The following is an 11,351-nucleotide window of genomic DNA, read 5'->3' on the forward strand; positions in this document are numbered from 1 at the left end:
ATATATGCATATATATATAGACCACATAGACATAACAGAGAGGGATGTAATATCTGCCATAGAAGAAATGAGAATAAACTCAGCTGCTGGACCAGATGGATTCCCAGCAGTCCTCCTGAAAACATGCAGGCATGCCCTAGCGGGACCACTGAAGAAGCTCTCTGGTGTGGTTCCTTGGCTAATGGTAAACTGCCCAGGGCGCTAAAAGAAGGCACCATATGCCCTATCCACAAAGGAGGGAGTAGAGCAGAGGCAAAAACTACAGGCCAGTCTCCCTGACGTCACACATAAGTAAGGTCATGAACGAATCATCAGAAAAAAACTGATCACGTTCCTCGAAGAAACTAACCGTCTCACTGACACACAGCATGGCTTTCGCCCAGGAAGAAGCTGCCTTACGCAGCTGTTACAATACTACGACTGGGTACTGAAAAACTACTGGATCGCTCACAGGTGGATGTGGTATATCTCGACTTTGCGAAGGCCTTTGACAAAGTCGACCACGGAGTGATATGTCACAAATTACTCAGACTCGGCATAACAGGAAAAGTAGGTGAGTGGATACATGACTTCCTGAAGGACAGAAGCCAGATGGTTGCAGCCAATGGAGCCCTCTCGGGAAAGACACCAATAGCAAGCGGGGTGCCACAGGGCACAGTCTTGGGACCCTTGCTGTTTGTTTGGTGGCGCTCTCTGACATGCCCATGGTAGCACAAACAACATCCCTCACTAGCTATGCTGATGACACAAAGGTAGCACAGGCAATCAAAACCCAGCTGATGCTGACCTTTTACAACAAGATCTGGATGCCATATACAAATGGGCTGAAGACAACAACATGCAATTTAATGCTGGTAAATTTCAAGCCTTACAATATATCTAGCTGTAAACACATATACATTACAACACAACTATACTGGTCCAGGAGGGATCGAAATCCCAGTATCGAAATCAATACGGGACCTGGGGATAGACATGAGTGACGATGCATCTTTTTCTTCACACATCGCGAAGGTGGCGACAATGTGCAGACGACTCATGGCTGGATCCTGAGGACATTCCGGACAAGAGACTGCGAGACCATGTTGACACTAAGGAGGACATTTGTCCTAAGCCGCCTGGACTACTGCTCCCAACTGTGGTCACCGCATAGTGTCAAACTAACCACAGAGCTTGAGACAATCCAAAGGCATTTCACCAAGAGGATTTCCACATGAAAGAAAAGAACTATTGGGAGAGGCTTAGGGAACTCAATTTGTACTCCTTGGAACGAAGACGAGAGAGAGATATGCAGTGATATACATATGGAAAATCCTGGAGGGACTAGCACCAAATTTTGGAATTGAGAGCTGTTCCAATCCCCGTACAGGACGTCACTGTGTGGTGCCAAAGGTCCCGTCTTCCACATCCAGGGTAAGGAGCAGATACTGTAATAGCCTGGGGTTCAGGGGCCCTCAGCTTTTCAACAAACTGCCAAGAAAACTAAGAGATCTACATGATGCGGATGTGGACATTTTCAAAAAACATCTAGACAAGCTGCTTTCCGGGATCCCAGATGAACCCACTGCAAGGTCGAAGGTAACCTAAGGGCAGCAGCTACAAACTCTCTCTTAGATCAGTGGCCAGCCACGGCAAACTGGACTTAGAGAGGGTAGCAACAAGGGCGGTGCCCCAGCATGGCCTCAGCAGGATGGCTGAAACAAGTAAAAGAGTAAAAGAGTAAAAGAGTATATATATGTATATATATATATATATGCATATATATGTATATATATATGCATATATATGTATATATATATATGCATATATATGTATATATATATATGCATATATATGTATATATATGCATATATATCATATATATGCATATATATATATACATATATATGCATATATGTATATATATATATGCATATATATGTATATATATGCATATATATGTATATATATGCATATATATGTATATATATATATATGCATATATGCATATATATGTATATATTATATATATGCATATATATGTATATATATATATATGCATATATATGCATATATATATGTATATATAGGCAATATATGCAATATATGTATATATATATATATGCATATATATATATATATGCATATATGTATATATATGCATATATATGTATATATATGCATAATATGTATATATATGTATATATATGCAATATAGTATATATAATATATATATATATGCATATATATGTATATATATATATATATGCCTATATATGTATATATATATATATATATATATGCATATATATGTTATATATATTATATATATATATATATATATATATATGTAAAAGGCAGGCAAGGAAACACAAATAACAAGCGGTGTTCCACAGGGCACTGTCTTAGGGCCACTGCTGTTCATAGTGGCCCTTTCAGACTTGCCCTCAGTTGCTAAGATGGCCACCCTTGCTAGCTATGCAGATGACACAAAAGTCTCGCACACAATACAAAATCCTGGAAATATTGCAATCTGCAACAGGAGTTGCAACATATCAGCTACTGGGAAAGACTGAAAGTATTAAAACTCTTCTCCCCAGAGCGAAGGCGGGAGAGATATGTAGTGATATACATCTGGAAAATCCTGGAGGATCTTGTCCCAAACTTTGGCATTCAAAGTTACCCCAACCGCACTGCAGGGTGCCAAAGATTCCAACATCACCATGAAAATACAGGACCAGATACTGCAACAGCTTGGGTTTCAGAGGACTACAGCTCTTCAACATCCTCCCTAAATGCCTGAGAGACTTGCATGGTGTGGATGTGGGTTTCTTTAAAACTAAACTGGATCTCTTGTCGGGGGTCCCAGATGAACCTACCTCACGACAGGAGACACAGATGCGGGCAGCGGCATCGAACTTCCTTGTTGACCAAGTGCCATGTATCAGAGGTGGATTCACATATTAGTGTAGCTCATTCAGCGGTGGTGCCCCAGCATGGCCGCAGCCTCCGGGCTGAAACATTTTTAAGGATTTAAGGATTTATATATATATATATATATATATATATATATATATATATATAAATACAATAAATTCTGGGTGAATACTTGATAAGTATAAGCACCTGTATATGCCAGCTATATCCGTCCATACTGTATCATCAGTCAATATAGAGTGAATGCTGGGTAGATTCCAGTTGGGTTCATTCCTCTTATAAGGGAAGGAAATAAGGAGAATTGAGGGGAAGAGAAGGAAACGGTAATGATGTTGGGATCACAAAAAAATATATATGCAGATACATGTGTGTGTGTATTTGCTTGGTTCTACAGAAGTTGCAGAATGCAGATGTTGGTGTTGTTTGTTGATAAAATTGGTGTTAAATGAGTTCATTTAACTTTCAACATTGTTCAACCCTTCAGCATTCTGATTACTCTATCAAATGCACATTTATTCATATTCATTTCAGTTTATATGTATTATCTTCTAGCCTGCCGACTTCAATGATGTGACTGTATATTGTAGGGTAAGTGTCAGAGGCTGCTGCAGCTGGCCAGATGGAACATAAAACATTAAAACTATTTTTGCCAGATGTGACCATTTTAAATGTTCAAGGATTGATCAAATTTTTAATTCCTGCCTTAATTATTTCTTAATTATTTCTCTTTCTCTTTTTCATTCTAGTCGCTCTTGTTGCTGCAGTTTGTCTTTATTTGCGAGATGTTGCTCAAGGTAAGTCTCAATTGAACTGTGGTAAAAATAAATGGCGAAAGTTATGGGTTCTGTTCCTTCTTCTCTGATTAATTGACTGAAAATAAAATTGTTTCTCATATCATCATTGTCATCATCATTATCATCATCATCATTGTTGTTGTTATCCATGTTTTTACTTCCTTTTTATTCCATGCTGTCATGGTTTGTATGAAACATCTTAGGGAAGGTGGGTGTTCTGTGGACGGATGCTCTCCCTGTCACCAACTTTATTGCACTGATTTTTGTCTGTTGAAACTGCTGAGTTACAAAAGCCTTGCAAACATGATGTCATTGTTGTCCTGATGGTGACAGAGTGAAGACCTGCAAAGGGAAATATTTATGCACACTTGCATCTGCGCATATACATGCATATACACATATGCACACCATGCACTCACAAACATTTGTGCATGTATGCGCATGTGTGTTTGTGTGTGCTTGTATGTAAGTGTAGATAGACTGACAGACAGATAGATCGATCAAAAAGGCAGTTGCCTTCTAGTTTAGACAAGTAAATCCTTGTGAGTGGATTTGGTAGATGGAAACTGAAAGAAGCCTGTTATATACGTCTGTGTGTGTGTGTATGTGTTTTCTTTAGTTCTTTTCCGAAAATTCCGGCTTCATTGTCCAGTTATTTTTTAGATCAGTAACCTTTAACAAGGAATTATGCCACACCCTAACTGGGCCTACAGCTTTTATATAAACTGATACGAGTTAATAATTGACAAATATAAGGCGTGGCTGTGTGGTAAGGAGCTTGCTTCCCAATCACATGGTTCCGGGTTCAGTCACAAATGTCTTCTATAGCCTCAGGTCAACCAAAGCCTTCTGAGTGGATTTGGTAGCCGGAAACTGAAAGAAGCCCATTGTGCATATATATGTGTGTGTGTCTGTTTGTCCCCCAACATCACTTGACAACCGATGTTGGTGTAACGTTGCGGTTCGGCAAAAAATCCGATGGAATAAGAATGAGGCTTACAACGAATGAATCCTGTTTGTTCGACTAAAGACGGTGTTCCAGCATGACCGCAGTTTAATGACTGCAAAAGAATAAAATAAAATAAATATAATCAACTGGATTGCAGATTTTGGTGGAGAGATGTAAGGCAAGAGAGGTAACTGCTTAAGTAGCAAGGGGGGTAACTCTGAGGAGAATATATATTTTTTACTTGTTTCAGCCATTAGACTGTGGCAATGCTGTGGCATCGCTTTGAAGTGTTCAGTGGAACAAATCGACCCTTTTACTCTTTTGACGAATCCCTCAGTTACGGGACGTAACCGTACCAACACCGCTTGTAAAATAGTGATGGGAGCAAATACAGCCAAAAGACACACATATATAGATACATGCTTGTATTATTTGTATGTGTGTGTGTTTATGTAGGCGTGTGGCTTAGTGGTTAGAGTGGTGCACTCATGATCATAAGATTGTGGTTTCGATTCCTGGACTGGGCGATGTATTGTGTTCTTCAGCAAAACAACCTTACATGTTGCTCCAGTTCATCAGCTGGCAAAAGTGAGTAATCCTGGAACAGCTCAGCGCCCCACCCATGGGGTGGGTAAACGGGTGGAATACACACACAATCACACACACACACACACACATATATGCCTCAGAAACTGGGAAACTGGCCTTATGAAGCTATGGATCAGGAAGGTCTGGGGCTATAGTAGGAGACACTGGGACTGAACCCAGAACCTTGTGATTGGGAAGCAAATGTCTTACCACACAACCATGCTTGATTTTGTTTTTAAACTTATTTAAATACCTCAACCATCTTTAAATATTTCCTTACTCGATCAACCCACAGTTTAACTTAAAAACAAAACTCTGTCCTGCTCCACTTATCATTAATATGTTCTTGGTTTTTTTTTGTTATATGCTTTAATGGGCCCTTAAATTAACCTTTTTGCATTTTTCTCTGCAAATGTTTATTTTTAACCTAAACGTATTGTATTTTACTTGAAAAGCATTTGTGTGCACACATATTAATGTACGTGTGAGTGGACGTATATATATTTATATATATACATATGTACATACACATATATATATATTGTATTTGTATGCATGTGTTAAACACACATACGCATATACACACACACATTCACAAAATCTTGCGTGCCATTATTTATAAACTTTGGAACTTATACTTTTCAGGAGGAAAACTTAATGAAAGTGCTCAGACTAGAAACGAGAGAAAGACACAAAGTCTGGATATAAATGGGTAAGATTCATATATATAAATATACATACCGAATCTGCACTCTCACCCCCCCCAATCGCACCCCCCAACCACGTGCTCTCGAATCATGCATTTTCACAATATCCTGCCGCTTATATTATGACCTTTGAACCTTAAGGGTATGCCTGGCACTTGCCACTATCTATATCTCTCTCTTCCTTTACTTAACCGTCCCTTTCATATTCTGATCTCCATCTCTTGTGAGTATGCCAGGCACTTTACACCATCTCTATCCTGCGGTCTCCTACTCTCCCTTGCAATCATCTCTCTTGCACACTACATCTGATGCCTCTTCTTCTTAATTTTTCTCTCAAGATGCTTACACTCTCTCAAACCTTTACACTGACATTGCACATCCAGCAAAGCGTACTGGCTTCATTTCTTTCAAGCCTACTCATGTCCCTTGGCTGTCATAGCCCATGTTTCACTGACATGTAGCATAGCTGTTTGCACACAGTCATTATACAATCTGCCTTTCACTCTGAGAGAGAGGCCCTTTGTTGCCAGCAGATGTAGGAGCTCTCTGAACTTGGCCCATCCTATTCTTATTCTCACAGCTACACACTTGGAGCATTCACCTCCACTACTAACTTGACCACCTAGATAAAAGCTATCTATTACCACCTCTAGCTTGCCTCCCTGGCAGTTGATGGAGTCTATTTTCTGCACATTTTCAGAATTTATTGTACCTGTGCATTTTCCACATACAAAAGCTGGTTTCTCTATTAACCTTCCTCTGATATTGCTGCACCTTTTATGTGTCCAAAGCTTACACAAGGTACATCCTACAGATCGAGCAGGGCCATCTACCTGAAGGGATTTGTGATTTGTTTGCCTTCCTATTTACAAAGACTGGTTTTTCTAGGTTAACTCTAAGGCTCTTTGATTCTAGACCTTGCTTTCATACCGGAACTTCTCTAGTTCTGGTAGTGATTCGGGTATAAGAGCAAGGTCATCAGCATAGAGGAGCTCCCAGGGGCAACTTGTCTTAAATTCCTCTGTCTGGAGGACTATGATGAACAAGAAGAGGCTGAGGACCATTCCTTGGTGAACCCCTACTTGTACTCTAATACTTTGCTGTACTTGTTACCACCCCTTGCCTTACTGGTACTGTCCCTGTACAAGGGTTGTACTGCTCTCGCTAACTACTTGTCTATCTCTGGTTTCCACATTGACCAACAGATAAGGGATCAGAGGATCCTGTCAAAGGCTTCTTCAAGTCAACAAAAGCCAAATACAGAGGTTTATCTTTGGCTGTCTCCTAGCTTCCCTTCTGGCTATCTGATACAGTTCTCTGCTACCCACTCTATTTCTCTGCTCTAATGGCCCCATCTACAGTATTGTTCCACCACCATATTATTCTAGGTCTGGAGAGGACTTTGCACAAACTACAGATTTGGTCTGTGTCTCTCAACAAGCTGTCCTGCAGGAAGTCCCAGTTGCCCTCCATGTCACAAGTTTGTAGCCCCTCCTCCTCCCGCTCATCAAATTTCTCAATTAGGATCTCACTAAATCTCTGAGCACATAAAGGATCCTTAAAATTCCAAATCCTTCTTTTCCATATTGGTCTTCTTCTTGGCATCCTTCTGGCCTTGAGTCTAAAGTCACTAATGACTAGTCTATGCTGGGGGATACATTCTTTACCAGGGAGGGTCTTTGCATTTAAGAATAACCGTGCATCCCACTGCCTGGTGAGAATGTTATCAATCTGGCTAGCATTGCCACCTGATTGGTAGGTTATCAGGTGGCTGGTCAGCTTCCTGAAGTTGGTGTTGCAGATCAATAGGTTATTTGGTGTCACAGGGCTCCAGTAGCCTTGTTCCATCTTCGTTTCAGAAACCAATTCTATGCTCCCATGTACACCATGGATGATACCAGGCTGCCACCTGACATGCCCATTGTAATCCCCAGCCACAAAGATGAGATCATTGTCACTTGTCTTTGAGATAGCCTGTAGAAGAATATCATAAAAGTGGTCCTTCTGTTCATTTGGTATGTCTGCTTGTGGGGTGTAGGCAGAGATAATTGTAGGTATATAAAAGAAATTAGTTGTGTGTGCAAAAATTGTAAATATTTGATAAATATTGTGATATATATATATATATATATATATATATATATATTAGTATGTAAATGTAATTATTTCTGTTGATGTGTTATGTTGAGAGGGTTTTCAGATATTTCCAAGAAACTCCTTCTAAAGTTTAGAGCATTAACCTCCAAATGCCTTTGAAAGATTTGTCCAGTTTCCCATCATATTATTTAGCTCTGTTGTTAAATAACCACAAACAATGATGAAACTATTTTGTAATTCCAGCACGGACTAATCTGACACTAAATAAAAAGACCAAATCTGGAACATGTAACTATTTTTTGTACCCTTGTACCCCCAACCATTGTTATATAAATATACGGACCCTGAAACATATTGCTTTAATTGTAACCCCATAAATACGACTTGTTAAATGTTTATGCTTTGTGATTCTATAAATGCAACTCTTTAGAAGCCTGTTAAATATAATGTGTTGTTGCAACAGATGGAGTGCTCCAGCTGGGTGCTGGGACACTATATCAATATCAGTTGATTCTATGAATGGAACAACTGGCTCATGAAATCAACTTGCAAGTTGCTGAGCACACCACTAAGCCATGCACCTTAATTCTGAGGTATATAGGGCTCTTTGTAAATAGTGTGATCGCATAAATAAAACCTGTTAAATGTAATGTTTTCTTTAGGACCCACTCAGCCCAATGTTTTTAATACAATTCTATAAATTGTAGGGAATACTAGGGGGTTTGTAGACCAGTCCATCTGCAGAGCTTTACAGCTTGTTTACCATCACAGGGGCCAGTTGGTAGGGAGCCATGTGTTTGGCTATGGAAGCAGTGGAAGTTGCCTCAAGGTGGATCAGAAAGTGTGAACCTTTGCAGGGGCAGTGTTACCAAGGGTAGTGCTAATTGGATACAAGGTGGGGTTTGATCAATCCTGGGTGGGTCAGCTGAGTGAAGGTGCCTGATGTTGAAAGACCTATCACACCTAATGACCCTTGGGAACATACCTGATGATGTGTCCAGGACATTACAAGATTATGTATGGAAAAAAAAAAGTAATCCCTTAAATACAGTACTTTAAATTTGACCCCTACCCCATTTAAATATAACTCCCTATATGTAATGATCTTTAAACTACAAACCCTCTTTTAATTACTAAATGATTTCTGTCTTCAACCCCTTGTTCCCTATTTCTCTTTTCCCCTATTTACAACCCTTTTTTCTCTTTTCAGCCTTTTTATTTTTTGTTATTTTCCTCTTCTTCTTTCTCAAACCTACAAATGTTTTGTCCTGTTTCCAACCTTGTTCAACCCATATTCCTTGTTTTTGTGCCATTTTCTAAACAATTTTGATAGAAGAGGCTCAGGACACCTGTTACTCAACAAAAGTTTTCTTTTTTTTTCTGTCCCTCCATTCTAAACTATGGATGCACAAAAGAATCATTTGGTTCATAAACAAGATGAGGGAGAAGGGCTACAAATGTAAGTGAGTACAGGAATAATGAGCAGTAAGGGCATCCATAAAATTAATTTTATCAAATACTCTATAGAGTTTCCTGACTATTGAAACACCCATCTCTTCTGCTGATTTGGTCACCTAGGTAACATAGGTAACCCTTACTACGTGGAAACAGAGTATATTTGATTCTAAGCATGTGCACTCAAGACACAGGAACCAAGTTAACTCATTTTTGATTTGAAATTCTCTGCAATTCATATGACATAGCACAGATGTTTTGTCCTTACTGGGCCCTAGAAAGAGGTTGCAAGACATTTTGTCCTTACTGGGCCCTAGAAAGAGCTTGCAAGACGTTTTGTCCTTACTGGGCCCTAGAAAGAAGTTGCAAGACATTTTGTCCTTACTGGGCCCTAGAAAGAGCTTGCAAGACGTTTTGTCCTTACTAGGCCCTAGAAAGAGGTTGCAAGAAATTGTTTGCACATGATTAACAGGTTACATCTCTGGCAGAGTCTTTAGTATGCTGGATGAAATGCTTAGCAGTATTTTGCCTGTCACTACGTTCTGAGTTAAAATTCCACTGAGGCTGACTTTGCCGTTCATCCTTTTGGGGTCGATAAAATAAGTACCAGTTGAACACTGGGGTCAATGTAATCAACTCATCCCCACTTCCCCCAAGCTGCCCTTGTGGCAAAAAAAAAATTGATATTATTATTATTATTATTATTTCTTTACTTTTTCCTAATTGTTAATATGTTTCAATATTTTGTCTTTTTCTTCTTTCAGAGATTAATTCATTCAAACAAAAAAAAAAAGAAACTGGAGAAAAATATGTAAAAAAAAGTTGAAGCAAAAAAACAAACACACTTTTATTTGAACATTACCAATGTTATTATTATTATTTTATTTTTACACGTTTGTCAAAAAAAAAAAAGACAGAAAGAAGCAGGAAAAAACTTCAGAGAAATCATGACATTAGAAAATTTTAAAATTTGTGTGTGTGTGCGCACGCGCGTGTGTGTGCACGTGCGTGTGTGTGTGTGTGTGTGCGCGCGCATGAGACTAGGTAACTATGTCCATATAGTTTCATTCAATTATTTGAGTTAATATAAAAGAAGCAAATAGAATACTTCAGTGTTCACCTATAATATACATCCAGTGAGAATCCACATGAAACTATGGTATGGACTTAATACAAGTTACCTACACACACGCAGAGACACCCTTCCATATACAAAGGCTCTTTACCACAGGGCATATATTATACACTTCAATGCTTACACGTGTAAACTACTCCATATATATGCATATATATATGTATTTATATATTTATATGTATATACATATGTATGTGTATGTGTGTATATATATGAATGTTTATATATATATATATATATATATATATATATATATATATATATATAGCAGCCTAACAGTCCGGTGTAAATGGTCTGAAATCTGAAGAAGCTGTGAAATTTTTAATTATTTTTAACACATGCAAATTGGTTGTGCAAGGGAGAGAAGGGAAGGTGGGTGCTACATTATCAATGTGAAGAAGAAGGGGTTAGAAGAAGTTTAGATGTGACCCCTACTTGGTTAACTGCAGTCTTGGATTAGTATGAAGGCCTTCAAAATATGTCTGTCAATGTTATACTCACTCTCTCAGTCTCTCTCACTCATGTATGCATGTGAATATATATATGTGTGTGTGTGTTTGTATATATCTATGTTTTTGGTTTTATTCAAAAATTGCATTCTCTCACATAAACTCGATTATGTCCTGCATAATAAATAAAGTGTGCAATTGTTGTGAGGGGAGATGAATGAGAGGACAAATGCTGATTTGTATGATTCATATATATATATG

General features: G+C 38.7%; 1 long non-coding RNA gene across 2 annotated transcripts; it reads left to right on the forward strand.

Moving 5' to 3' along the window:
* The first annotated feature begins 3,607 nt into the window (after positions 1-3,607).
* On the forward strand, positions 3,608-10,299 carry LOC115226891. 2 transcript variants are annotated; one of them, XR_003883047.2, is made up of 4 exons: positions 3,608-3,710; positions 5,893-5,959; positions 8,295-8,339; positions 10,271-10,299. It is a non-coding gene; the product is annotated as an uncharacterized LOC115226891 (long non-coding RNA). The 2 variants fall into 2 exon arrangements; XR_003883046.2 differs by lacking the exon at positions 8,295-8,339 and having other exon boundaries at positions 10,271-10,287.
* The last annotated feature ends 1,052 nt before the right edge of the window (positions 10,300-11,351 follow it).

This window comes from Octopus sinensis, unplaced genomic scaffold (genome assembly GCF_006345805.1).
Source record: "Octopus sinensis unplaced genomic scaffold, ASM634580v1 Contig00331, whole genome shotgun sequence".
Classification (NCBI taxonomy): Eukaryota; Metazoa; Mollusca; class Cephalopoda; order Octopoda; family Octopodidae; genus Octopus; species Octopus sinensis.